The 24,095-nt window shown below is 45.9% G+C and overlaps 1 protein-coding gene across 8 annotated transcripts in view; it reads left to right on the top strand.

The window, feature by feature from the left end:
• Positions 1-24,095, top strand: part of PCDH11X (protocadherin 11 X-linked) — a 1,521,665-nt gene that overhangs the window by 193,408 nt on the left and 1,304,162 nt on the right. The window contains exon 1 of one of the 8 annotated variants that reach the window (XM_063938382.1): positions 14,396-14,542. The exons of the other annotated variants lie outside the window; for them this stretch is intronic. The gene's annotated coding sequence lies outside the window, so the exon portion shown is untranslated. Of the gene's footprint in view, positions 1-14,395; positions 14,543-24,095 lie in introns of those variants that run through there. 8 annotated transcript variants of the gene reach the window in all.

Genomic DNA, 24,095 nt, shown 5'->3' with positions numbered 1-24,095 from the left:
CCTGCGCATTGCGGTGCATACACATGTGCAGTTCTGTCCTGATCGCTGCGCTGCGAAAAACGGCAGTGTGTGATCAGGTTGGAATGACCCCCTATGTTCATTTCATTGGGAGCTGATAAAGCTGCATTACCATGTCCAGATAATTCCCTCTGTCCTGGGGCCCATGGCCTGCGGCGTGTGCAGTCATTCTCTTTTCCCTGGGCTCCGTGGTTCATCTGACATTGACTGGCATAGACTCACAATGACTAATGATGATTGACTACTGACTGCCATTTACACACTACATTTACCATCGCTGAAACACAGACTCACAATGACAGTGACCGGTACACAGACTCACACTGACAGTGACTGGCACACAGACTCACAATGACAGTGACTGGCACACAGACTCACAATGACAGTGACTGGCACACATACTCACAATGACAGTGACTGGCACACAGACTCACAATGACAGTGACTGGCACACAGACTCACAATGACAGTGACTGGCACACAGACTCACTATGACAGTGACTGGTACACAGACTCACAATGATAGTGACTGGCACACAGACTCACAATGACAGTGACTGGCACACAGACTCACAATGACAGTGACTGGTACACAGACTCACAATGACAGTGACCGGCACACAGACTCACAATGACAGTGACTGGCACACAGACTCACTATGACAGTGACGGGCACAGACTCACAATGACAGTGACTGGCACACAGACACAGAATGACAGTGACTGGCACACAGACACAGAATGACAGTGACTGGCACACAGACTCACTATGACAGTGACTGGCACACAGACTCACAATGACAGTGACCGGCACACAGACTCACAATGACAGTGACCGGCACACAGACTCACAAAGACGGTGACTGGCACACAGACTCACAATGACAGTGACTGGTACACAGACTCACAATGACGGTGACTGGTACACAGACTCACAATGACGGTGATTGGCACACAGACTCACAGTGACGGTGACTGGCACACAGACTCACAGTGACGGTGACTGGCACACAGACTCACAGTGACAGTGACTGGCACACAGACTCACAATGACGGTGACTGGTACACAAACTCACAATGACAGTGACTGGCACACAGACTCACAATGACGGTGACTGGCACACAGACTCACAATGACGGTGACTGGTACACAGACTCACAATGACGGTGACTGGTACACAGACTCACAATGACGGTGACTGGCACACAGACTCACAATGATGGTGACTGGTACACAGACTCACAATGATGGTGACTGGTACACAGACTCACAATGACGGTGACTGGCACACAGACAGTAAGGGCGATTACTCCCAATGATGACTATGGGCTAATCCCCGTAGCTGCAGTGGCCACAGGTAGAGCGTAGAGAGTGGTCTTCAGCAGATCCTTCTTGTAGAGGAAAGGTGATACATTGTTACTGTATAATTAGCAGCTTGTGACGTCACCACATGTACACATATTACTCACAGGCCAGGCTGCAGAGATTCCAATCTATGTTATAATGACTCTGAGTTATGTGTTGTCACCCGGCACATAAGAGAAGATACAATCTATTCCTGGCTTCCCTCATCTAGCTGCAGTGTATCCAGCGTCCACGCAGAGAGTGTGTCAGCTAGCATTGTTCTCCTGTACTAATATATTGTATTGTAATATATTGGATTCATTCTCCTTATAGCGAAGGCTTTCTGCATGGCTGATAACAAGAGTGTTTATAAGCTGTGACATACAAAGCAACATGTCAGATGCAGTTATCACGTCAATCAAACATTGGGAGAATAGGGATCTCGCATGAATCTCTCCTCCGTGTTATGTGTATCAGCAGAGCTGTCAGCCTCACACCGGCGGAGACATGAGGGGGGCCGGCTGCATTGTGCATGCATTCATCTCTGAAATAAATGCATTTAAAGTGCAGACATTCCCTAAACCAATCATCAGTATCAGGCAATTTTCTATCAGCCAGAGGCCTCATGACAGTGGTCCCCGGAATATCAGGCAGCCCCTGACAAGGGTGTGTTGGCACAGAAAAGGGTCTGTGGGCCTATCAGCATCAGGGAGAGGACGATTCTTCAACAATTTCCCTGGAAAATACAATTTTACCCACTGTTCTGAAAACCATCATTTATTGCTGACAAACTGCTCGTGTGACACAAACCAGTGACATTTGGAAGCATCCTGGGGACACAGGAAGCAGGGAATTAAACAATCCGGATTCAGATGAGCTTAATTTATGCCTTGTAGTGTATGTGACCTTCTGCAACTTTTGGAACAGTGATCTAGTATTTTTTTTTTTAAATTACTTACTTTTCTGTGCCTTTTAGTCATGTATTTATATCATCAGTGCAATTTATTTATGTTTTTGGCCATGATAAGATGCTTCTCTGTTTTGGATGCAGCTGGACAACAACTTTCTGACCTATCACTTTCACCCAAATATAAACTAAGCAGGCCTGATGATGTCTATTCATGGCTGCAAAGCACAGAAGAAGAAAGTTAGAAAGGGGGGGGGCAGTGTGTTTGGCAAGTATCAATGGTGGAATAGTACAAGTCAATATACTGTATTAAAGAGTAACTGATGAAGGAAAACACAAGTAAGATCAATATTAACTTATTAAGGGCTCGATACAGACCTGATTGTTGTGTGAAATTGCGCAGCGGCCAATTATCGTATGACTGCACATACGTATGCACTGCAATGTGCAGGCACGTCACCAAACAGCGACAGGATGCTGCAAAAATTTAAATCGCAAGGTGACAGGAAGCGGACGTTTGTGGGTGGAAACTGGACGTTTTCTGGGAGTGTCAGGAAAAACGCAGGCGTTCCCGAGCGTTTTCAGGGAGGGTGTGTGACGTCTGTTCCGGCCCCAATCAGCCTGTTTGTAACACACTGTAGAAGTAAGTCCTGGGCTGCGCACACACTGCACAAACTCGAAAAAACATTCGATGGTGAGTGAGCTGCGAACGGATTTGCAGATGTCCACTGTCTTGCGGAATCTTCGCACGGTGTACGCATGCATTCGCACACTTGCACGGGGCGGGTTTTCCCTGTATGGGCGGCGGCTATATGATCGCAGACCCCTGCAAAAAAAACGCACAGCAGCGAATAGGTCTGAATCGGGCCTTAAGTTCAGCATTGTTTCATTTTTCTTTTAGTAACACAACTCACAGAAATAAACCGGAGCAAAGAGAGTTTATTGCAACTAATGGGGGTAATTCTGAGTTGATCGCAGCAGGAAATTTTTTAGCAGTTGGGCAAAACCATGTGCACTGCAGGGGGGGCAGATATAACATTTGCAGAGAGAGATAGATTTGGGTGTGGTGAGTTCAATCTGCAATCTAAATTGCAGTGTAAAAATAAAGCAGCCAGTATTTACCCTGCACAGAAACAAAATAACCCACCCAAATCTAACTCTCTCTGCAAATGTTATATTTGTCCCCCCTGCAGTGCACATGGTTTTGCCCAACTGCTAAAAAATGTCCTGCTACGATCAACTTGGAATTACCCCCAATGTGTATTGGAACTGTGTGTTATACGTGCATGAAAATGCATCCAAAAACAGCGGTAATTGCACTTCTAGATGTTGTACAATTTAATTAGGAAAATATAATTTTAGAAGGAGATGATGTGCAATTTGTATATTCATACCACAGAGCTAATTCTGTGTATTGCAATGGCCTGCGTTTTGTCTTAATATTGTCCGTATCCGGCTCCGGATAAAATGCGCTGCCTTGCAGTATGCTGGTCTCAATCCTCTCTGTGCCCTCCCAGCGGAAGCATTTAATACATTTGCCGTAAAATTTAAACTAAGCAAATCAGAGATCCATGATTGGCAATTATATTCCCCGCGTACGTAAATTCTCATAAAACAAATACGTATTGAGAACTGCGCACATATTTGTAGAGAAGCTTTTCATTTCCAGTGTGGCATGTAATTTACTTGGAAGCCAAAATCAATTAATCCCATTCACAACAGAGAGAATGAGTCAAGTAAATCATTGCAAAGCCGCACAAAAGGATTCCCACATTTAAGAGCATTTACTGTACGTGCAAAGGGCTGAGGAGAAACATAAACACATAGCGTTGTTCATTTAATTTTGTAAATTAGAGCCGCACGAAGAGAAGTAAGAAAAATCCGCTTAAATAAGCCAACGTGGCGCGTTTTGTCTAAGTCACGCTGGATATTCCGCTGCGAGCGCCGCAAAGGTCACAAATTGCTGCAGAATGTTACCCCCTTATAGAAGTTCACCAACTGCCCTGTCTCTATAGCGACCAATCTCTGTGCAGTAAATATTTCCTAATTACAGTAAATATTTCCTAATTGCTCACTTATCTCCATAAATATTTGCAAATGATCCTGTTGTCACTGTAAATATCATATATCCCTTCTAACTAAATATTTACTTTTATCTTTATATATATTTACCAGTCACCCCTGTGATGTATCTGTATACTGTGGTCTTCAATTGTTCCTTCTGTTCAGTAAATATTCCTTATCAAACCTATTAATACTTTCCACTTATTCTTTCATTAACAAGGACAACTCTTGTTTCATGGATTGTTATCCGAGGTGTGGTTTACACAGAAGACATTCACTGAACCAATTTACAACAAACTTGGTACACATATGCCTTACAAGCTGGGAACAAACACAGTGGGAGTAAGACACCCCTAGCGCCCCTAGGGGTGATGCAGCAGCACAGAGTATTTCAGGAGACAGCATAACTCCCGAATGCCTGGACCAATTTACACCAAACTTGCTACACATATGACTTACACCATACCTCCCAACTTTTGGTATCCTTGAAGTGGGACATGCCGCGCCGAAGGCGCGACTGCAGCCGGAAAGGGGCGGGCTTTGTGTTAGGGGGCGGGGCATTGCGCTACGATCCCCTTTTTTTTGCTGTTTTGGGGTGCGTGCCCAGTGCTCCTTGAGCAGCTGGGCAGCACCTTCCTCTCCTCCCGCACTGTTCAGTTGCATGCACGGCATCTATTCGGTGATCACCGGCTGCTTTGCAAAGCAGAGCAGCGTTGATCATTGGTTCCCCCAACTGGGACACTGCGACCCACGGGAGGGACAGCAGGACAGTGTCTGAATAGCAGGACTGTCCCACTGAAATCGGGACAGTTGGGAGGTATGCTTACACTCTGGGAACAAACACTGTAGGGGTAACACACCACTAGCACCCCTAGGTGTGGCCCAGCAGCACAGAGTATATCAGGAGATGAGTGATGTGTCAGTGAGGACAGGGTTGCATGTGACAGGGGCAGTGACATGATGTGAGGAGGGGAATGGAGACAGCAGGAAGCCACAGACTGAGAGTTATATAGTGAAAGGAGCAGGGTCCCCAGCAGCACAGAGTATATCAGGAGATGAGTGATGCATACCTCCCAACTTTCTTTTCTTGTAGAGCGGGACACTCACGCGGCGAAGCCGCGCGTGCTCCCGAAAAGGGGGCGTGACCTATGAAAAAGGGGGCGTGGCTTCGTGGGAGGACCTGCTATCGTGAGCCACGCCCCCATTTTCGTCACTGAGGGGGCATGCCCAGCGCTCTGTAAGCAGCTGGCATGCTCCCTCTCCCTCCACTGAATAGCAGAGCAGCGATTGACAGAGCCTCCCAACTGACCCCCACCGCGGGACACTGTGGCCCGCGGGTGGGACAGCGGGACAGTACCCAAAAAACGGGACTGTCCCGCGATAATCGGGACAGTTGGGAGGTATGGTGATGTGTCAGTGAGGACAGGGCTGCATGTGACAGGGGCAGTGACATGATGTGAGGAGGAGAATGGAGGCAGCAGGAAGCCACAGACTGAGAGTAATATAGTGGGAGGAGCAGGATCCCCAGCAGCACAGAGTATATCAGGAGATGAGTGATGCGTCAGTGAGGACAGGGCTGCATGTGACAGGGGCAGTGACATGATGTGAGGAGGGGAATGGAGGCAACAGAAAGCCACAGACTGAGAGTTATATAGTGGGAGGAGCAGTGTCCCAGCAGCACAGAGTATATCAGGAGATGAGTGATGCGTCAGTGAGGACAGGGCTGCATGTGACAGGGGCAGTGACATGATGTGAGGAGGGGAATGGAGGCAGCAGGAAGCCACAGACTGAGAGTTATATAGTGGGAGGAGCAGAGTCCCCAGCAGCACAGAGTATATCAGGAGATGAGTGATATGTCAGTGAGGACAGGGCTGCATGTGACAGGAGCAGTGACATGATGTGAGAAGGGGAATGGAGGCAGCAGGAAGCCACAGACTGAGAGTTATATAGTGGGAGGAGCAGGGTCCCCAGCAGCACAGAGTATATCAGGAGATGAGTGATGTGTCAGTGAGGGCAGGGCTGCATGTGACAGGAGCAGTGACATGAAGTGAGGAGGGGAATGGAGGCAGCAGGAAGCCACAGACTGAGAGTTATACAGTGGGAGGAGCATGGTCCCCAGCAGCACAGAGTATATCAGGAGATGAGTGATGTGTCAGTGAGGACAGAGCTGCATTTGACAGGGGCAGTGACATGATGTGAGGAGGGGAATGCAGGTAGCACAAACCCACACACTGAGAGTTATATAGTGTTAGTAGCAGGGTCACCCAGCAGCACAGAGTATATCAGGAGATACAGAATGTGCTGCGCTATCTAACAAACTGTAAAAAAAAAATCGATAATTTCACAAGGTCACTGACATGATGTGAGGAGGGGAATGGAGGAAGCAGGAAGCCACAGACTGAGAGTTACATAGTGGGAGGAGCAGGGTCCCCAGCAGCACAGAGTATATCAGGAGATGAGTGATGTGTCAGTGAGGGCAGGGCTGCATATGACAGGGGCAGTGACATGATGTGAGGAAGGGAATGGAGGCCGCAGGAAGCCACAGACAGAGTTATATAGTGGGAGGAGCAGGGTCCCCAGCAGCACAGAGTATATCAGGAGATGAGTGGTGTGTCAGTGAGGACAGGGCTGCATATGACAGGGGCAGTGACATGATGTGAGGAGAGGAATGGAAGCAGCAGGAAACCACAGACTGGGAGTTGTATAGTGGGAAGAGAAGGGTCCCATGTGGGACCAAAAAGGAGTTTGACCACTACACAAAGTGCACCAGGGAAGCAAGATATGCCTGTATCATACCTCCCAACATGACCCTCTCCAGGAGGGACAAAATGCTCTGCTTCTGGACTTTTCTCTTAATTTGTAATTGCCGACACCTGTTCTGAAGAGGTAATGGATGAGAAAGGTGTTTCAGCACAGGTGATGGCAATCATAAATTAAGAGGGAAGTCCAGTAGCAGAGCGTTCTGTCCCTCCTGGAGAAGGTCATGTTGTGAGGTATGCTATATACTAGATCTCCAACCAACATAAATTAGCGAACAACTGCCATTCTGATTTACCATCCTCATCCTGTAGCAAAGCACGGGTATTGGGCTATCTACAATGTTATTTATACTGTGTGTTTAATACATACTTGCCCATACCACCCAACATGACCCTCTCCAGGAGGGACAGAATGCTCTGCTCCTGGACTTACCTATTAATGTATGATTGCCATCACCTGTGGTGAAACGCCTTTCTTATCCATTAACCTGATCAACACAGGTGATGGCAATCACAAATTAAGAAGAAAGTCCAGAAGCAGAGCATTGTGTCCCTCCTGGAGAGGGTCATGTTGGGAGGTGTGACTTGCCTACCTGCCCCTCTCCATGAGGGAGAAAATGCTCTGTTCCTGGACAGTCCTGGTAATGTATGATTGCCATCACCTGTGGTGAAACACCTTTCTTATCAATTACCCAGCTCACCACAGGTGATGGCAATCATACATTACCAGGAAAGTCCAGGAACAGAGCATTTTCTCCCTCATGGAGAGGATCAGGTAGGCAAGTATGGTTTAATATATAAATTTATTTTTGTAAACAGACATTCTTAAAATCCCGGGCATGCCGGGTACTCCAGCTAATATACACTGCTCAAAAAAATAAAGGGAACACTAAAATAACACATCCTAGATCTGAATGAATGAAATATTCTTATTAAATACTTTGTTCTTTACATAGTTGAATGTGCTGACAACAAAATCACACAAAAATTATCAATGGAAATCAGCTTTATTAACCCACGGAGGTCTGGATTTGGAGTCACCCTCAAAATTAAAGTGGAAAAACACACTACAGGCTGATCCAACTTTGATGTAATGTCCTTAAAACAAGTCAAAATGAGGCTCAGTAGTGTGTGTGTGGCCTCCACGTGCCTGTATGACCTCCCTACAACCCACACAAGTGGCTCAGGTAGTGCAGCTCATCCAGGATGGCACATCAATGCGAGTTGTGGCAAGAAGGTTTGCTGTGTCTGTCAGCGTAGTGTCCAGAGCATGGAGGCGCTACCAGGAGACAGGCCAGTACATCAGGAGATGTGGATGAGGCCGTAGGAGGGCAACAACCCAGCAGCAGGACCGCTACCTCTGCCTTTGTGCAAGGAGGAACAGGAGGAGCACTGCCAGAGCCCTGCAAAATGACCTCCAGCAAGCCACAAATGTGCATGTGTCTACTCAAACGGTCAGAAACAGACTCCATGAGGGTGGTATGAGGGCCCGACGTCCACAGGTGGGGGTTGTGCTTACAGCCCAACACCGTGCAGGATGTTTGTCATTTGCCAGAGAACACCAAGATTGGCAAGTTCGCCACTAGCGACCTGTGCTCTTCACAGATGAAAGCAGGTTCTCACTGAGCACATGTGACAGACGTGACAGAGTCTGGAGACGCCAAGTAGAACATTCTGCTGCCTGCAACATCCTCCAGCATGACCGGTTTGGCAGTGGGTCAGTAATGGTGTAGGGTGGCATTTCTTTGGGGGGCCACACAGCCCTCCATGTGCTCGCCAGAGGTAGCCTGACTGCCATTAGGTACCGAGATGAGATCCTCAGACCCCTTGTGAGACCATATGCTGGTGCGGTTGGCCCTGGGTTCCTCCTAATGCAAGACAATGCTAGACCTCATGTGGCTGGAGAGTGTCAGCAGTTCCTGCAAGACGAAGGCATTGATGCTATGGACTGGCCCGCCCGTTCCCCAGACCTGAATCCAATTGAGCACATCTGGGACATCATGTCTTGCTTTATCCACCAATGCCACGTTGTACCACAGACTGTCCAGGAGTTGGCGGATGCTTTAGTCCAGGTCTGGGAGGAGATCCTTCAGGAGACCATCCGCCACCTCATCAGGAGCATGCCCAGGCGTTGTAGGGAGGTCATACAGGCACGAGGAGGCCACACACACTACTGAGCCTAATTTTGACTTGTTTTAATGACATTACATCAAAGTTGGATCAGCCTGTAGTTTGTTTTTCCACTTTAATTTTGAGGGTGACTCCAAATCCAGACCTCCATGGGTTAATAAATTTGATTTCCATTGATAATTTTTTTGTGATTTTGTTGTCAGCACATTCAACTATGTAAAAAACAAAGTATTTAATAAGAATATTTCATTCATTCAGATCTAGGATGTGTTATTTTAGTGTTCCCTTTATTTTTTTGAGCAGTGTATATATATATATATATATATATAAAGCAGCAGAATGGCGGCACTCAGATACTGCGGCGCCCAGCTGGAACCGGTCAGGAGGTCTAATGAGGTATGCCTAGGTATATAAATGTGGTAAGATGTGGTAATTATTGTTATGCTATCCTGACGACGGGTGCTTACCCGAAACGTTGATGCCTTAATAAAAGTTTTTCAGCTATCTACGTGAGTAAGAAGACTCTGAGTGCCGCCATTCTGCTGCTTTGTACTCTAGAATCATTTCCTTATGGAGGGCACCGGAGCAAGTATTAAATACTAGTGCCGGATGATTCTGTCTGCATATATATATATATATATATTATTATTATTATTATTATCCTTTATTTATATGGCGCCACAAGGGATCCGCAGCGCCCAATTACAGAATACATAAACAAATAATCAAACAGGAAAACCGCAACTTACAGTTGATGACAGTATAGGACAAGTACAGGGTAAATAAACATAGTTACATCAGCAGATGACACTGGAATAAGTATCAGGTGGCAGAAGACTGATGGATGTGGTACAGTTGAAGATTAGTAAAGTAAGACAAAGGATAAGCACATGAGGGAAGAGGGCCCTGCTCGTGAGAGCTTACATTCTAAAGGGGAGGATATATATATATATATATATATATATATATATATATATAAAATCTATAATAGCGGTTGGCGGCATTACTGGTAACAATGCAGCACATAGTTACCTTTGGAGGGCACTGGCCATTTACAATTTAATATATTCATTTTAAAATGGAGTGCTGCTAACTGCTATGAAATATGATATATATATATATATATATATATACACACTGTTATTGTTAGCCATTCCAGTTTACATAGACACGCAGAACTAGGACCCTCATAAAAGACCCCTCTCTCTCTCTCCATATATATATATATATATATATATAATATCTGTTGATAGGCTAAAGAGACTGGCTGAGTTACACGGCACACATTGACACTGCAATAAGAGAGTAAGTGCTATTCTGTGGCCTTTTAAGTAGGTCAGAGAGAGCCTGCGGGTGTAGTGATCGATACCCAGGCCCTGTCATCAGAAAGCTTATTTCACCTGTAAATAGTTCTCTATTAACGTTATCTGGCCTGGCTGAAAAATTATAGAATCTGACATTAATGTGATTAAGTAACCTCCAACAACTGTACAAATCGCATGCAGTATTAGCCTCTGACAGAAGCCCCGCCGGACTGCTAATAAGGAGCTTTCTCCTTTTTTTTTATAATCCGGACGCATTTTTGGCAGCCAGGAATGGACGTTTCCCTGTTACAATGTACATTCCCCTATATTTACCTAATGGGATGGCAGCATTCACTGATCTTTTGTGGTGTTGTTTATTTTTCGCTCACTGTAAATGCAGCTTATTGGATCACTAATCACCTTCAATTGTTAAAAACAACTCTACTATGTACAGTCAGTCTTCCTCAGGCCTGGAGTACCCCAAACCAAGGTCCGAGCGTGATGGAGAGAGGCCCGGTACACCCAATGAATAATAATGAAGACGCATACACAATTTTTAAATAAACTAATTCAATAATGTATTATTCAAAAGCCCACAACACTTTGAAGCAAACCCTAGGAGAAACTACAATCATCATACGTATAGGAGAGAACATGTAATCTCCACACAGATAGCACCATAGAAGGATCAGCCTTTTGGAACCTAGGGGGTCTATGTACTAAGCCTTGGAAAAGAGATACAGTGGGGAGAGATAAAGTACCAGCCAATCAGCTCCTAACTGCCATGTTACAGGTTGGGCTTGAAAAAATGACAGTTAGGAGCTGATTGGTTTATCTTACTTGTACTAAGCAGTGAAAAGAGTGCAGAAATGAGCCAATGGAAAAGTTGCCCATGGCAACCAATCAGCATTGAAGTAACATTTATAATTTGAATACTATAAAATTATAAAGAGCAGCTGATTGGTTGCCATGGGCAACTTCTCCACTGGCTCACTTCTCCACTCTTTTCACTGCATAATACATCTCCCTCTAAGTCTTCTGCCTAGAGCCCATTGGCAATGCCAAAGCAACTTGCAGAAGCTCCATGCGTGGACGGTTCTCTCTGCCCGTGGCTTGGGCGTTTCTGGGTGTCAGCTGGGAGGCTACCTTACAAACGCACGCCTGTTTCTGACAAATGTCTTGTACCCAGCAAGGGGTAGGTGTACTCTAAGTGCCAATACTAATGATGGCGCCTGCGGACGGAAAAACTGGGTGGTACGGCCTTACGCTCAGGGACGCTGAGAGGCGAGGGTACTTATTACCCGGGTCAGCTGCTGAGGGGGATGAATGCTCCCATTTGCAGCCTGTGGATTTGCATATTTTACATTGTTTCTCTTCCAGGGGGCGTGGCCATGACACCTAGATATGGCCATGCCCCCTCATATACTCGAGCCCCGTGGATATCTCTGTGGCTCTTCCAATGATTGATACTTGCATTAGCATAAGATACTAATGATGCAGCATCGCTTGGAGAGTGATAAAATGGAAAGTGATAAACACCGATCCCTATATATATGTTTTAGAACGATGTGACACGCTAAAGAATTGTAATTGATTCTGTATGTGCCGGAAGAGTCCCCCCTTTTAGTCTGTGTCACTCCTGTAATTATACACAAAGGAAACCTAGCAGTACAGGGAACTACTGTATTACTGCCCCTATCTCGCCATCGCCGGAAAACATGGATTAATCTCTCGCTTTGAGAGCGGAAAAGTTCATACGCACAAAGCGAGAGGTTCTTGATTTCATTTTCGGACAATGGTAGCAAGGCGGCTTATCAGATGCTCATTAAGCCAGTGTAAACATTGCTATGGCCCACAAAGCTTTCATATTTAATTTCCTAGATAGCAATTGCAGAATCGACAGTTTGCGGCGCTGGGCGCAGATGGAACACGATGATAATTGCACTGCGGGGCTGTTTTATAATTCCGTTAATATAGAGCGTAGCACGGCGATGAACTCTGCCGCGGTAATGGAGAGAATAAAATGATAGCCCGGGCACCAGGGATAGAGATCTTAGAGTGGAGCAAACCCTGGTAGATTATGGAGCTTACGGATAATAAGATGAAGTTCTAGCTTTTTAGGCTGGGAGATGAACTGGGACAGCGGAGCTAGTTAATCCTTCTGACAATACCGATGGCTGCAGCTGCCTGTGCTGAAGCCTCCAGCAGATAACTCTGCTAAGAGGGGAAATATATCCTGTATTTAATGAGACAGCAACCTCAAACGTGTCCTTGGTTTCAGTGTCTCACACAGGGGAATGTGATACCGGCCTTAGCTTTATGGTTTCCCTTTGTGCGGGCTGTGAGCGATGCAGTCTAGATTGTCAGCTCTTTTGAGCATTGTTTCTCATTCCTATTATGTCTCCATGTTATAGTACCCTGGGCCTAATTCTGAGTTGATCGCAGCAGCAAATTTGTAAGCAGTTGGGCAAAACCATGTGCACTGCAGGTGGGGTAGATGTAACATGTGCAGAGAGAGTTAGATTTGGGTTGGGGTGTGTTCAAACTGAAATCTAAATTGCAGTGTAAAAACAAAGCAGCCAGTATTTACCCTGCACAGAAACAATATAACCCACCCAAATCTAACTCTCTCTGCACATGTTACATCTGCCCCACCTGCAGTGCACATGGTTTTACCCAGTTGCTAACAAACTTGCTGCTGCGATCAACTCAGAATTACCCCCCCTGTATTCAGGAAATTGGCAGAAGTGTTTGCATAGTGGTTAGCATTGCAGCCTCACAGCACGGAGGTCATAAATTCGATTCTGGTCCGTTGCTGATTTGTGTGGGGTTTGCATGTACTCCACAAAGGTAGGTTAATTAGTAGATTAACTCTATAGTGCAGGGGTTCCCAAACGCGGTCCTCAAGGCACCACAACAGGCCAGGTTTTAGGGAAATCCCTGCTTGTACACAGATGGTATAATTAAACTGAGTGAGGCACTAATTAATGGGTATGGGTCATTAGGTCGACAGCAATTAGGCCGACCACTATTGGTCGACAGGCATTAGGTCGACACGGTCATTAGGTCGACTTGAACAAGGTCGGTGTGGAAAAAGGTCGACATGAGTAGCCTAACCCCCACCCCTCCGGTGGTGCCTAAACCTAACCAGGGCCCTTCCTGCGTCGGTCTTCTGACCCTGTCGGGATTCCGGCTTCGCCATTCTTCCGGGTATCGGGATTCTGGCATCGGGATTCTATATGCCGAGATTCCAACACCCGGCATCTTAACCACATCCCTAATAAACCATCTCCTAGAAATTGAAATAGAGTTGGAATAATTAAGCGGGTCTGCAGGCCAGAGTTTCCATACAGCTTTCTCTCTGCCTTATTCTTTGTAATTATCATGGAAGTGTGTGTTACTTGATTGAATCGTATGAAAAACAGGCAGGAATAGTGTGGAGATCCAGGCTTGCCCACCCGCCTGTTGTCTCAGGTAGGTAGAGGCCGATGAGCGGTAGGTCACAGTGCTAAATGTTGACGTTATTTATTGTTCACTGACAAGTGTATCACAATTGTGATGAGCTGCATACAGATTTACAGAGCACATCTGAGCCTAATAATAGCCGGCGCCTCCGAATAACAGTAGAATTATTTTTGAAGGGATGTCCGATCTCGGCCCCACTAATAGACTGAGAGATCCCTCAATTCCTGAGATGTTTAACATTTTTTCTGTTGGTAGCAAGGACACAAAGCGAAAGGTGGCAGCCTGCCACGGCACGCTCCCGTAACACAGCGGCTTCCTGTTGGCCTGTAGGAGTTGCAGCCTGGATCGCAGCCAATGTCATTTTCCAAAAGAGTATTGGCCGGAAATAAACAACGCGCCTCGGGAACATGTGGGCTCACGGGAAGACAAACAGCCTCAAACCTCCCGGAATGTACCACAGTGACAAAGTGACAAAGAAACAGGGGACCTGAGATCCCATGGGAGCCGGGAACGTAGGGATTTGATCCAGCCTATTCCTACAAGCTGATCGGTTGAGTTAAAAATGATTTAATTTACTAAAATTAAATGATTAAACAAATTGATAGGACCACTGAGGCTGAATTTCCTTATAGAGTGTAATGCTGAGGGCAGGGCCCTCTGACCTCTCTGTCTGACTGTCATTGTCCGGTCTGGTCTTATTACTGTTTTGTTCCCAGTTGTAAAGTGCAATGGAATATGCTAGTGCTATATACGCGACTGTCAATAAATAAATACTAGATGTAATTATATACAGCTATGACCGAGAGCATTGCGCTGCATTGTGACGGCTTCTGTCATTTTGGTGTCACCACCACTTGTCCTCTTTCAAACGAGCCCCATTTCTCCCATGTGCCCCCCCCCCCCCCCTCCCTTATAAATCTCTGTAGCCTCATCTGATGTGGCTCCATTGCAAACGTGCACTCCCGGTGTGACTAGGCGATCCGGCGCCTATCCACGCAATGGGAGTGTACAAAGATGCTCCCATTGCAGTGAATGGGGCATGTGCACATCTCACACGCATGCACGTCTCCAGACGCTGCGATAGGCGCGCCTCGGCGGGAGCGCAGCGGCAGAGACAGAGGCACGATTAGCGTGACTCCATCTGTAAGGTTTGAATTACAAAAATGATTTGTTTGTGTAGCCCAGTATATATTTTTGACCCACGGAGGTCTTGACACAAAAAAAAAAAAACTTTCCGTAAAAGTTGTAGCAACAATAATGACTATATGAAATGTTGCTGTAGTTCAATTGTTAGGGGGAGATGTGTAGCAACTTGGAGAGAGATACGGTAGAGAGAGTTAAAGTACCAACCAAGCAACTCCTAACTGCCATGTTACAGGCTGTGTTTGAAAAATGACAGCCAGGAGCTGATTGGTTGGCACTTTATCTCTCTCAACTTTATCCCTTTCCAAGCTTTGAAATGTCTACCCCTTAGTGAAGTAAGCGAACGCCTTTTAGTGTACTGAAAAATACTTTATACCCGAATTGCGATCCTATAACGTCCACATTCCTTCAGTTTACTGTTCGGCCCAACATTTGCAGTATTATGGGTTTTTTTCTAACTTTTACTGTAGTTTCAAGTTTCTTGCAATGTGCTGCGGCATTCGCCTTGTGGGATTACGAGGATGTTAAAAATGGCAGCTGTTCCCTCTCAGACACGACATGTTTTTCCCATCTGCTGTGTTATAAGTGGTCAGGCAGTGGCGTAATACATGTAAGAATGCAGCCATTCCCTTCCCTATGACAGTTTCACCACTGATTGTACAAGGGAGGGATGTGGTATATATGAAACACAATGTTACTGCTGCAGCACCGCACCGTGGGAGCAGAATATTTGTAACAGTTATTATTGTTTAACGGAGATGATAGGAATGAGTGACAGGTAACCAGGTAACGGTGTAACGGGATAAGCAGGATGATAATTACACGGCACAAATTCCACTAACAGGGGCTCATTCCGAAACACACGCTGCTGCCTATTGCTTTAGCGTCTTATGATGTAGTCATGTGTGATACTGTATGCTAATGTTAGTATAAGTTCCTTTCCCTGGTGTATAAGTGTGCGATGGGCGTGGTAAGGACTGGGACGCCCACTTGAGCATCTTTAGACGCAACAATCCCACTTGTGGTGTTACTCAGGGTTGTTCACAAACCAAAAAAGTTAGCAATTGGGCAAAACCATGTGCACTGCTGGTGGGGCAGATGTAACATGTGCAGAGAGAGTTAGATTTGGGTGGGTTATATTGTTTCTGTGCAGGGTAAATACTGGCTGCTTAATTTTTACACTGCAATTTAGATTTCAGTTTGAACACCACTCACCCAAATCTAACTCTCTCTGCACATGTTACATCTGCCCCACCTTTAGTGCAGCATGGTTTTGCCTATTAGTTTTTTGGGGTTTGCTAACAACTCTGAGTGCCCCCCTTGGTGTGCAGCCACATTGTTCCCTTCAGTGATCTTGCTGCAGCTCTGTACTGGCTGTAGATTCTCCATCAGCAGTTGGCTTACAGTGTGAGCTTCTGAGTTTGCAGCAAATTTTGTGACATGGCCACTGCACTCACATGTATCTGAATAGAAAGTCACTGCCCGAAACGCCCAATACCTTTCCGAAACACACTGTACGTCCCAATTGCGACTGTGACTCTCTGTGCGCACACCATGGCCACTGTTTATGTATTTTTTCTCTTTACACTGATAGCGTCCTTTCCTCCTCCAGTCTCTCTTGTTGCTTTTATCCATAATTCATAACTCTCCATTCTAACTCCCTCTCCAGCTGTCCTCCCATCTCTCTTATGCAACAACTAAAAATAAAAAATACAAGGATTTTAATAAAAATCTAACACATTTTACTATGAATATACTATAAACAATGATGTTTAGCAATATAATATTGTATTTCCCCTAAGTTACTACCTTGGGCTGGAGTAATATTACTGGATGTAACAGCCGAGTTTTTTGCACAATATTAAACTGCAACATTGTAACATTCATTACTTACAGAATTCCTAATAGGAACCTAACTGGGATTAGAAATCCCATGAAACACAAAACTCTGCGTTTCTGCTGAAGGACTGGTGATCCGCCAGAAACGTTGTTCGTCTCATAAACAGAAATTATTGCTGAATAGCTGGAATTTTACGGTCTCTTGTAATTAAAGCAGCAAAATCAGCATTATGTAGAACTGATTCTTATTAATATTTTTTACTGGATTTTCTTTTCCTTGTACAATTTCAAGGACAGTATAATTTGCATTTTAATAGAAATACTATAATAGACGGTACATTAAGTCTCCTCCTTTACTCTTAGAAAGCTCCCATACCTTTCTCTGCTGCAAGGGGTTAAACTTTAATTAGCTATTGCCTTTTACAACCTGAATGTTTCTTAAAGGGATTTTTTTTATTCTTTCCAATCAACACTTCTAAATGAGCAATTGCATCTCAGGGAGATATAGAAACTGGGCAACTGTTTAACGGATTCAGTTTAACTATTTGATGACAAACTGAAGATTACAGTGTGCCAGTGTTAGAGGCATGCTCCGCAAAGCATTGAACATTGGGCATAGAGGGTCATTCTGAGTTGATCGTAGCTGTGCTAAATTTAGCACAGCTACGATCATGAACTCAGACATGCGGGGGGACGCCCAGCACAGGGCTAGTCCGCCCGGCATGTCAGTGCCGCCTACTCCCCGCAGAAGTGCAAAGGCATCGCACAGCGGCGATACCTTTGCACTTCAAGAGTAGCTCCCGGCCAGCGCAGCTTTAGCGCGCTGGCCGGGAGCTACTCTTCGCTCCCCGGGCCGCAGTGGCTGCGTGTGACGTCACGCAGCCGCTGCGGACCACTCCCCGCACGGTCCGGCCACGCCTGCATTGGCCGCACTGCGCCCACAAAACGGCGGCCAAACGCCGCCGTATCGCCCCCTCCCGCCCATCGACTGCCTCTGGCTGTCAATCAGGCAGAGGCAGTCGTAGCGCAGCGCCGGGCAGCCAGCCAAAGCTGCAGCGTGCGATCGGGTCAGAATGACCCCCATAATTCAGACCTGATCGTTGCAGCAAATTTGTTAGCAGATGGGCAAAACCATGTGCAGTGCAGGTGGGGCAGATGTAACATGTGCAGAGAGAGTTAGATTTGTGTGGGGTGTGTTCAAACTGAAATCTAAATTGCAGTGTAAAAATAAAGCAGCCAGTATTTAGCCTGCACAGAAACACTATAACCCACCCAAATCTAACTCTCTGCACATGTTACATCTGCCCCACCTGCAGTGCACATGGTTTTGCCCAACTGCTAACAAATTTGCTGCTGCAATCAGGTCTGAATTAGGCTCTTATTTTTTACACTGCAATTTAGATTTCAGTTTGAACACACCCCACCCAAATCTAACGCTCTCTGCACATGTTACATTTGCCCCGCTTGCAGTTCATCATGGTATTGTCCAGCTTTTTTGCTTTATTTACAAACATGAATCTAGTCCATTGTAATCTACAGCAGTGATACAATTGACAATGCTAAATTCCCTTGTCGTATAAACAACCCTTTATGAAGCTAAGAACACTGTACGCTGTTTACTTAAGAAGTACCGTAATGGTACGCTAGTTGCGTAACGATCGCTCAGCCGTAGGCGAGACGCTCAAGCGTCACGTTCGCTCACGGCCCAGCGATCACAGGACACGTTATTGGCTATGACTAGAGTAATGATTCGCTATGGCGTAGCGGACGCTCGAGACCACGAGGAGGTCACCAGCGGCGCAGACGATCACAACGCTATACCTTTATGTCTAAACCTTATACCAAAGAAATACACAGAATACCTTAATGTGAATACAGGGTGTAAGTGCAACCTTGTGTAACCTGACTGACTACAAAGCTGCTTGAGCGTCACCGACGCTCAAGTGAACACTTAACACTATAGAAAATACACAGATACTGATTTAGGTTCCAAAGCCTATTAACTGTATTATATCTAGTATACTTGTAAAAAGGGGATAACAGTACAAATGATACACTACAATATAACAGAGACTTCCTAACCACAGAACTAAACAATACTATCTAATACAATACAATACTAGTCTAGGGGAGATACGAGAGAGAGAGAGAAGGGAAAGAGAGAGAGAGAGAGACGGAGAGAGATGAGAGAAATTGGCTCACAGAAAGACAATGATAACGGAGAGAAACTTACGCACAAGGGTAAACGATCGCATGCGCCTGGACATCCAGCACCCGATTTTCAGCAATGATAACCGTTGAAGAGTGAGAGCTGGATGTGGTCGGCCTGCCTATTTATGCCCCACACACAATGCAATCCTACAGTCCCTACAATCCCATTGTCCATTGGATGAAGGAATTCGACCCTGCATCACAACAAAAGGTCATAGGTTGATTCATACAGGTGGGCTGTGACGATTTCCAACAGCTCAGGTGGGTGGGAAACTAAGTTTCCCGCCGCATACCTGAGTATGAGTAAATAATAGAAATGGACATAAACTTCTTATGTCCATAACTATTCGCACGAGCGATTAATACGCTCCAAACCAACACCGGAATATTGCTAATTAAATACTCTTCCGATGGGTACCAAACACTGCTGTATGATTCCTGTTAGACCCTTCGTACGATACAAAGAGGGATTCCTTAGCTCAGGGACCTTCTATATTAACCAAACTTTCAGAAACTATCAAAGGGACCATGATCTATAAACTACATTAATTGTGAAAATATGTAACGAATGAGTCGCACGCTACGACTACATAAACTCTACCGTAAATACGCATACCGCGCCTGCGAGTGCACGCCATTGCGGGTATGCGCCTTCACGGGAGAGCGTACGCATGCGCAGCACGGACCAGTGTGCGGTGCAAATATGGCAACGTGCATAGAGACATTTTTCTGACTTTGACACAATGTTCAATGAGTGGAACGCTAGTCCGACAGATATTGGGGCATATGTACAGTAATATGGTCAGAGTTGGTCGTAGGTGCGGGATGACGGATGATTTGAGGATGAATCAGGCCCTATTGTCTTTTACGTTCACAGTTTACTGTTCGATCTAAGGGGTCTATTCATGAAGCAGAGAAAAGCCCTGTTTTGCGGTAAACAGGGCTTTTCTCTGCTTACCGCAATTCACAGAGCTGGTTACCGTGGAGAAGTCTTTGACTTCTCCAGCGGTACCCCCGCTCTGTGCCTGAATCGCATCACCATACCTTTGTATGGTGAGTGCGATTCATGAAGGTGCGGAAAGCTCTGCTTTCCGCTTCTCCATGGAGTTCAGGTTCGCCATCTCTGGATGGCGTAACCTGAACTGCGGTGCGGAGACGTCAGGGAAGCTCAATGCTTCCCTGATCGCTGCTCTGCACCTCGCGCTGGCTCCGCCCCCCGACCTCCCAGCAACCACTGCGGCCTGCCGGGAGGTCATCCAGCTGCGCATGCGCAAAGGGACCGGCGCTGGACTCCGCGCATCGCAGGGAGGGACCGCCGGAGAAGACCTCACCGCAGGAGGCCCAGACACCGCAGCGCATCGTCGGAAGGGTAAGTATACATGAATTGCTACTTATCACGGCTATACATCGCATCGAAGCGATGCGATGTATAGTGATAAGTAGCAATTCTGATTTCGTTTTCTACATGAATAGACCCCTAAGAAACAAAAATCCTTTTAGACAAAAGCCTTAGCAACGAGGAAGGGAAACCGTAATGTCTTATTCCCCGGGAGCTGATCTCAGGTGTTGAAGTATCACATTTTGTCAGGAAAGTAAAGTCAGTGAAGGCGAACGCCTCGCGTAACAAATGAAGTTATTGGCACAGGCCGCATAACAAGGCTTTTCAATCCGTCAGTCACCGCCGCGTAAAATACTGCGCTCCACGTACGTTATTACTGTCTATGTGGCGGTCAGGGTTCATACACGCACTGGCGGCACTGGCTATATCTTCACGCTGCACCTGTGAAGCGCAGATGGAGGAGATGAAGTGGAATTGCATTAGTGTGGCAGGCTGCGGGTGGAAAAGTGACTTTGCTGTATTGCCTTTGTCTCTTTCCCTGATAGCACTTGATGCTTTAATATATTAGAAAGTCTTTACGCCGACGCAGCCGGCGATGGCAGGTGGAGCAGGAGAGCGGTCCGTAAAAGGGTATAAATTGAAAACAAGATTTCCGTTGAGGACAGAAATCACTTCTCTAGATAGGAATGCTCCTGGTGACAATTGGACAGATGGCTGCGATGCCCACGGGATCAACTAAACAGCTTTATTCCGAAACGCAGCAACCAGACTTATTTTTATTTTTTTTAAAGGGAAAAAAATAAAATAAATCCATCTATATATACAGTATATAACCTGTTGAACCCATAGCGCCAGGGGGAATCCTTTCTAATCAAATAATACTCTATTAACAGGGAAGGGTTTCCGCTCCGTCGGTAAAGAGGCAAGGTAATTGTAAACTGCATTATTTGCTGGTGCACGCAGGTTCCTCCAGGGTAGTTGGTGGCATCGCAACCGTAAACCTGTCATGTTCCATTATACTAACGTGTCTTTGGAGGCACAACTGAAGGTTAAAGGAAGAGCAAGGCTTGTGGTCATGGGCGCTCGTCGGATTCCAGGGTCGCTACAGTACATCTGTCTACATTAACGTCTCACGTTTTCAGGCCAGCTGCCACCGAGCGACGACGACGGGCCCTGTCTTGTCCGGTGTTGTCTGTGTGAGTCTGACGTTGACGGTTCACTGTCGGCTGGGGATGTTTTCACCATTTGTCTCACCTTGGCTGCAGCTTGTAGATGCTCTGCGCTCACACTGTTACTGCGCATAGAGGTCCAGCTCACCAGGGAGATTGCTACCTACGGGAGACGGTCGTTAGGTCGACCCAACTTAGGTCGACAGTCATTCGGTCGACCACTGGAGGTCGACTTTGGCATTAGGTCAACATGCACTATATGACGTGCACACAGTTTTTAGCAGCCGTGCAAATGCTATGCCACCGACCCCAAGTATGTTTGGACCCCGATTGGAACTTGCAATTTTTGCTAAATTTGTGGTTTGCGTTTGATGTTATCCTTCAAGGTCAATTTCAATGATAATTTGGGTATAAAAACAGTCAAAATAGTATTGTTAAGTAAAACACATAGAAGTTTTTTTTAAATGTTTACATAGCAAATTACTATAAGTATCTTTATAAGCATGCATTTGATTCAAAATCTCTCTGGAGGTTACAAAATATGGCTGCCAGATACACCTGTGCTCACTCACTCCCCCCCTCTGTGCCACACTCACCATATACTGTGATGGCTGAGAGTAGGAGAGCTGGGAAAACTTTACAGTTCACAAAGCAGACAGAGCTCAGAGGGGATTTCCAAGCCTCTCTGCTCACTACACCATGAGCCGTGTGTAGTATATAAAGCTGTGCAAATAATAATAGAGTGTAGAAACAAACCAAAGGAAAATGGATTTGGTGCTTTAATTTAACAGTATATGCATATGTTATAAATACTCTTGGCTGTGAGTTATGTCTCCCGCACACACTGAAAGGTGCATAACTGCAACGCTGAATGTGTTCCAGCAGCAAACAGGCTAATCAATGGATTTCAGGCTTTGTTCCTAATATTAATGCAAAACGATACAAAGCTACATTCACACTTCACATATCTGCTAAATGCTACAACTTAACACGTAGAGCCAGAAACATGAGGAAAAAATATTTTGGTTTACTGTATTATTTCAGGCTTAATTACAGTTAATTTGTCAAGGGCCCTCATTCCGAATTGTTCGCTCGCAAGCTGCTTTCAGCAGCTTTGCACACGCTAAGCCGCCGCCTACTGGGAGTGAATCTTAGCATAGTAAAATTGCGAATGAAAGATTAGCAGAATTGCGAATAGACACTTCTTAGCAGTTTCTGAGTAGCTCCACACTTACTCGGCAACTGCGATCAGTTCAGTCAGTTTTGTTCCTGGTTTGACGTCACAAACACTCCCAGCGTTCGCCCAGACACTCCCCCGTTTCTTCAGACACTCCCGCGTTTTTCCCAGAAACGGCAGCGTTTTTTCACACACACCCATAAAACGGCCAATTTCCGCCCAGAAACACCCACTTCCTGTCAATCACATTACGATCACCAGAACGAAGAAAAAACCTTGTAATGCCGTGAGTAAAATTCCTAACTGCATAGCAAATTTACTTGGCGCAGTCACAGTGCGAACATTGCGCATGCGCAATTAGCGGAAAATCGCTGCGATGCGAAGAAAATTACCGAGCGAACAACTCGGAATGACCACCAAAATGTTTAAATACTCATTAAAAAAAAACTAGAGGAAATCATAAACCCTTCTTATGAATCTCAGCAACGGTGGACACATTGGGGGTCATTCCGAGTTGATCGCTCGCTAGCTAGTTTTAGCAGCCGTGCAAACGCTATGCCGCCGCCCACTGGGGAGTGTATTTCAGCTTAGCAGAAGTGGGAACGCATGTGCAGCCGAGCTCTGCAAAAACAGTTTGTGCAGTTTCAGAGTAGCTCTGAACCTACTCAGCGCTTGCGATCACTCCAGCCTATTCGTGTCCGGATTTGACGTCACCCACCCACCCAGCGAACGCCCAGCCACGCCTCCGTTTTTTCAGACACGCCTGCGTTTTTGCAAACACTCCCTGAAAACGGTCAGTTGACACCCAGAAACACCCCCTTCCTGTCAATCTTCTTGTGGCCGTCAGTGCGATTGAAAACTTCGCTAGAACCTGAGCACAACCACAACGCCCTTTGTACCTGTACGTCGCGCGTGCGCATTGCGGTGCATACGCATGCGCAGAAATGCAGTTTTTTAGCCTGATCGCTGTGCTGTGAACAACGGCAGCTAGCGATCAACTAGGAATGACCCCCATTGCCATGTAGGATACTTGGCACAGGTGCACCCTTCTGCAACTTTTACTAAACTCATTGTTTAATCTTTCTGTCATGTAGTATTTATATAAAAAGGAACAATGTTTCACTCTTGCTATCCTGGGTTACCACACAGTTCTGCCATATGCTCTGCTTTGAATATTTTTTTAAACAGATTAGCAAATTTACCTGATTATTTAAATGTACAGCTG

This window comes from Pseudophryne corroboree, chromosome 8, assembly GCF_028390025.1.
Source record: "Pseudophryne corroboree isolate aPseCor3 chromosome 8, aPseCor3.hap2, whole genome shotgun sequence".
In the NCBI taxonomy this organism is placed as follows: domain Eukaryota; kingdom Metazoa; phylum Chordata; class Amphibia; order Anura; family Myobatrachidae; genus Pseudophryne; species Pseudophryne corroboree.
This window is presented reverse-complemented; position numbering and strand designations above follow the sequence as displayed.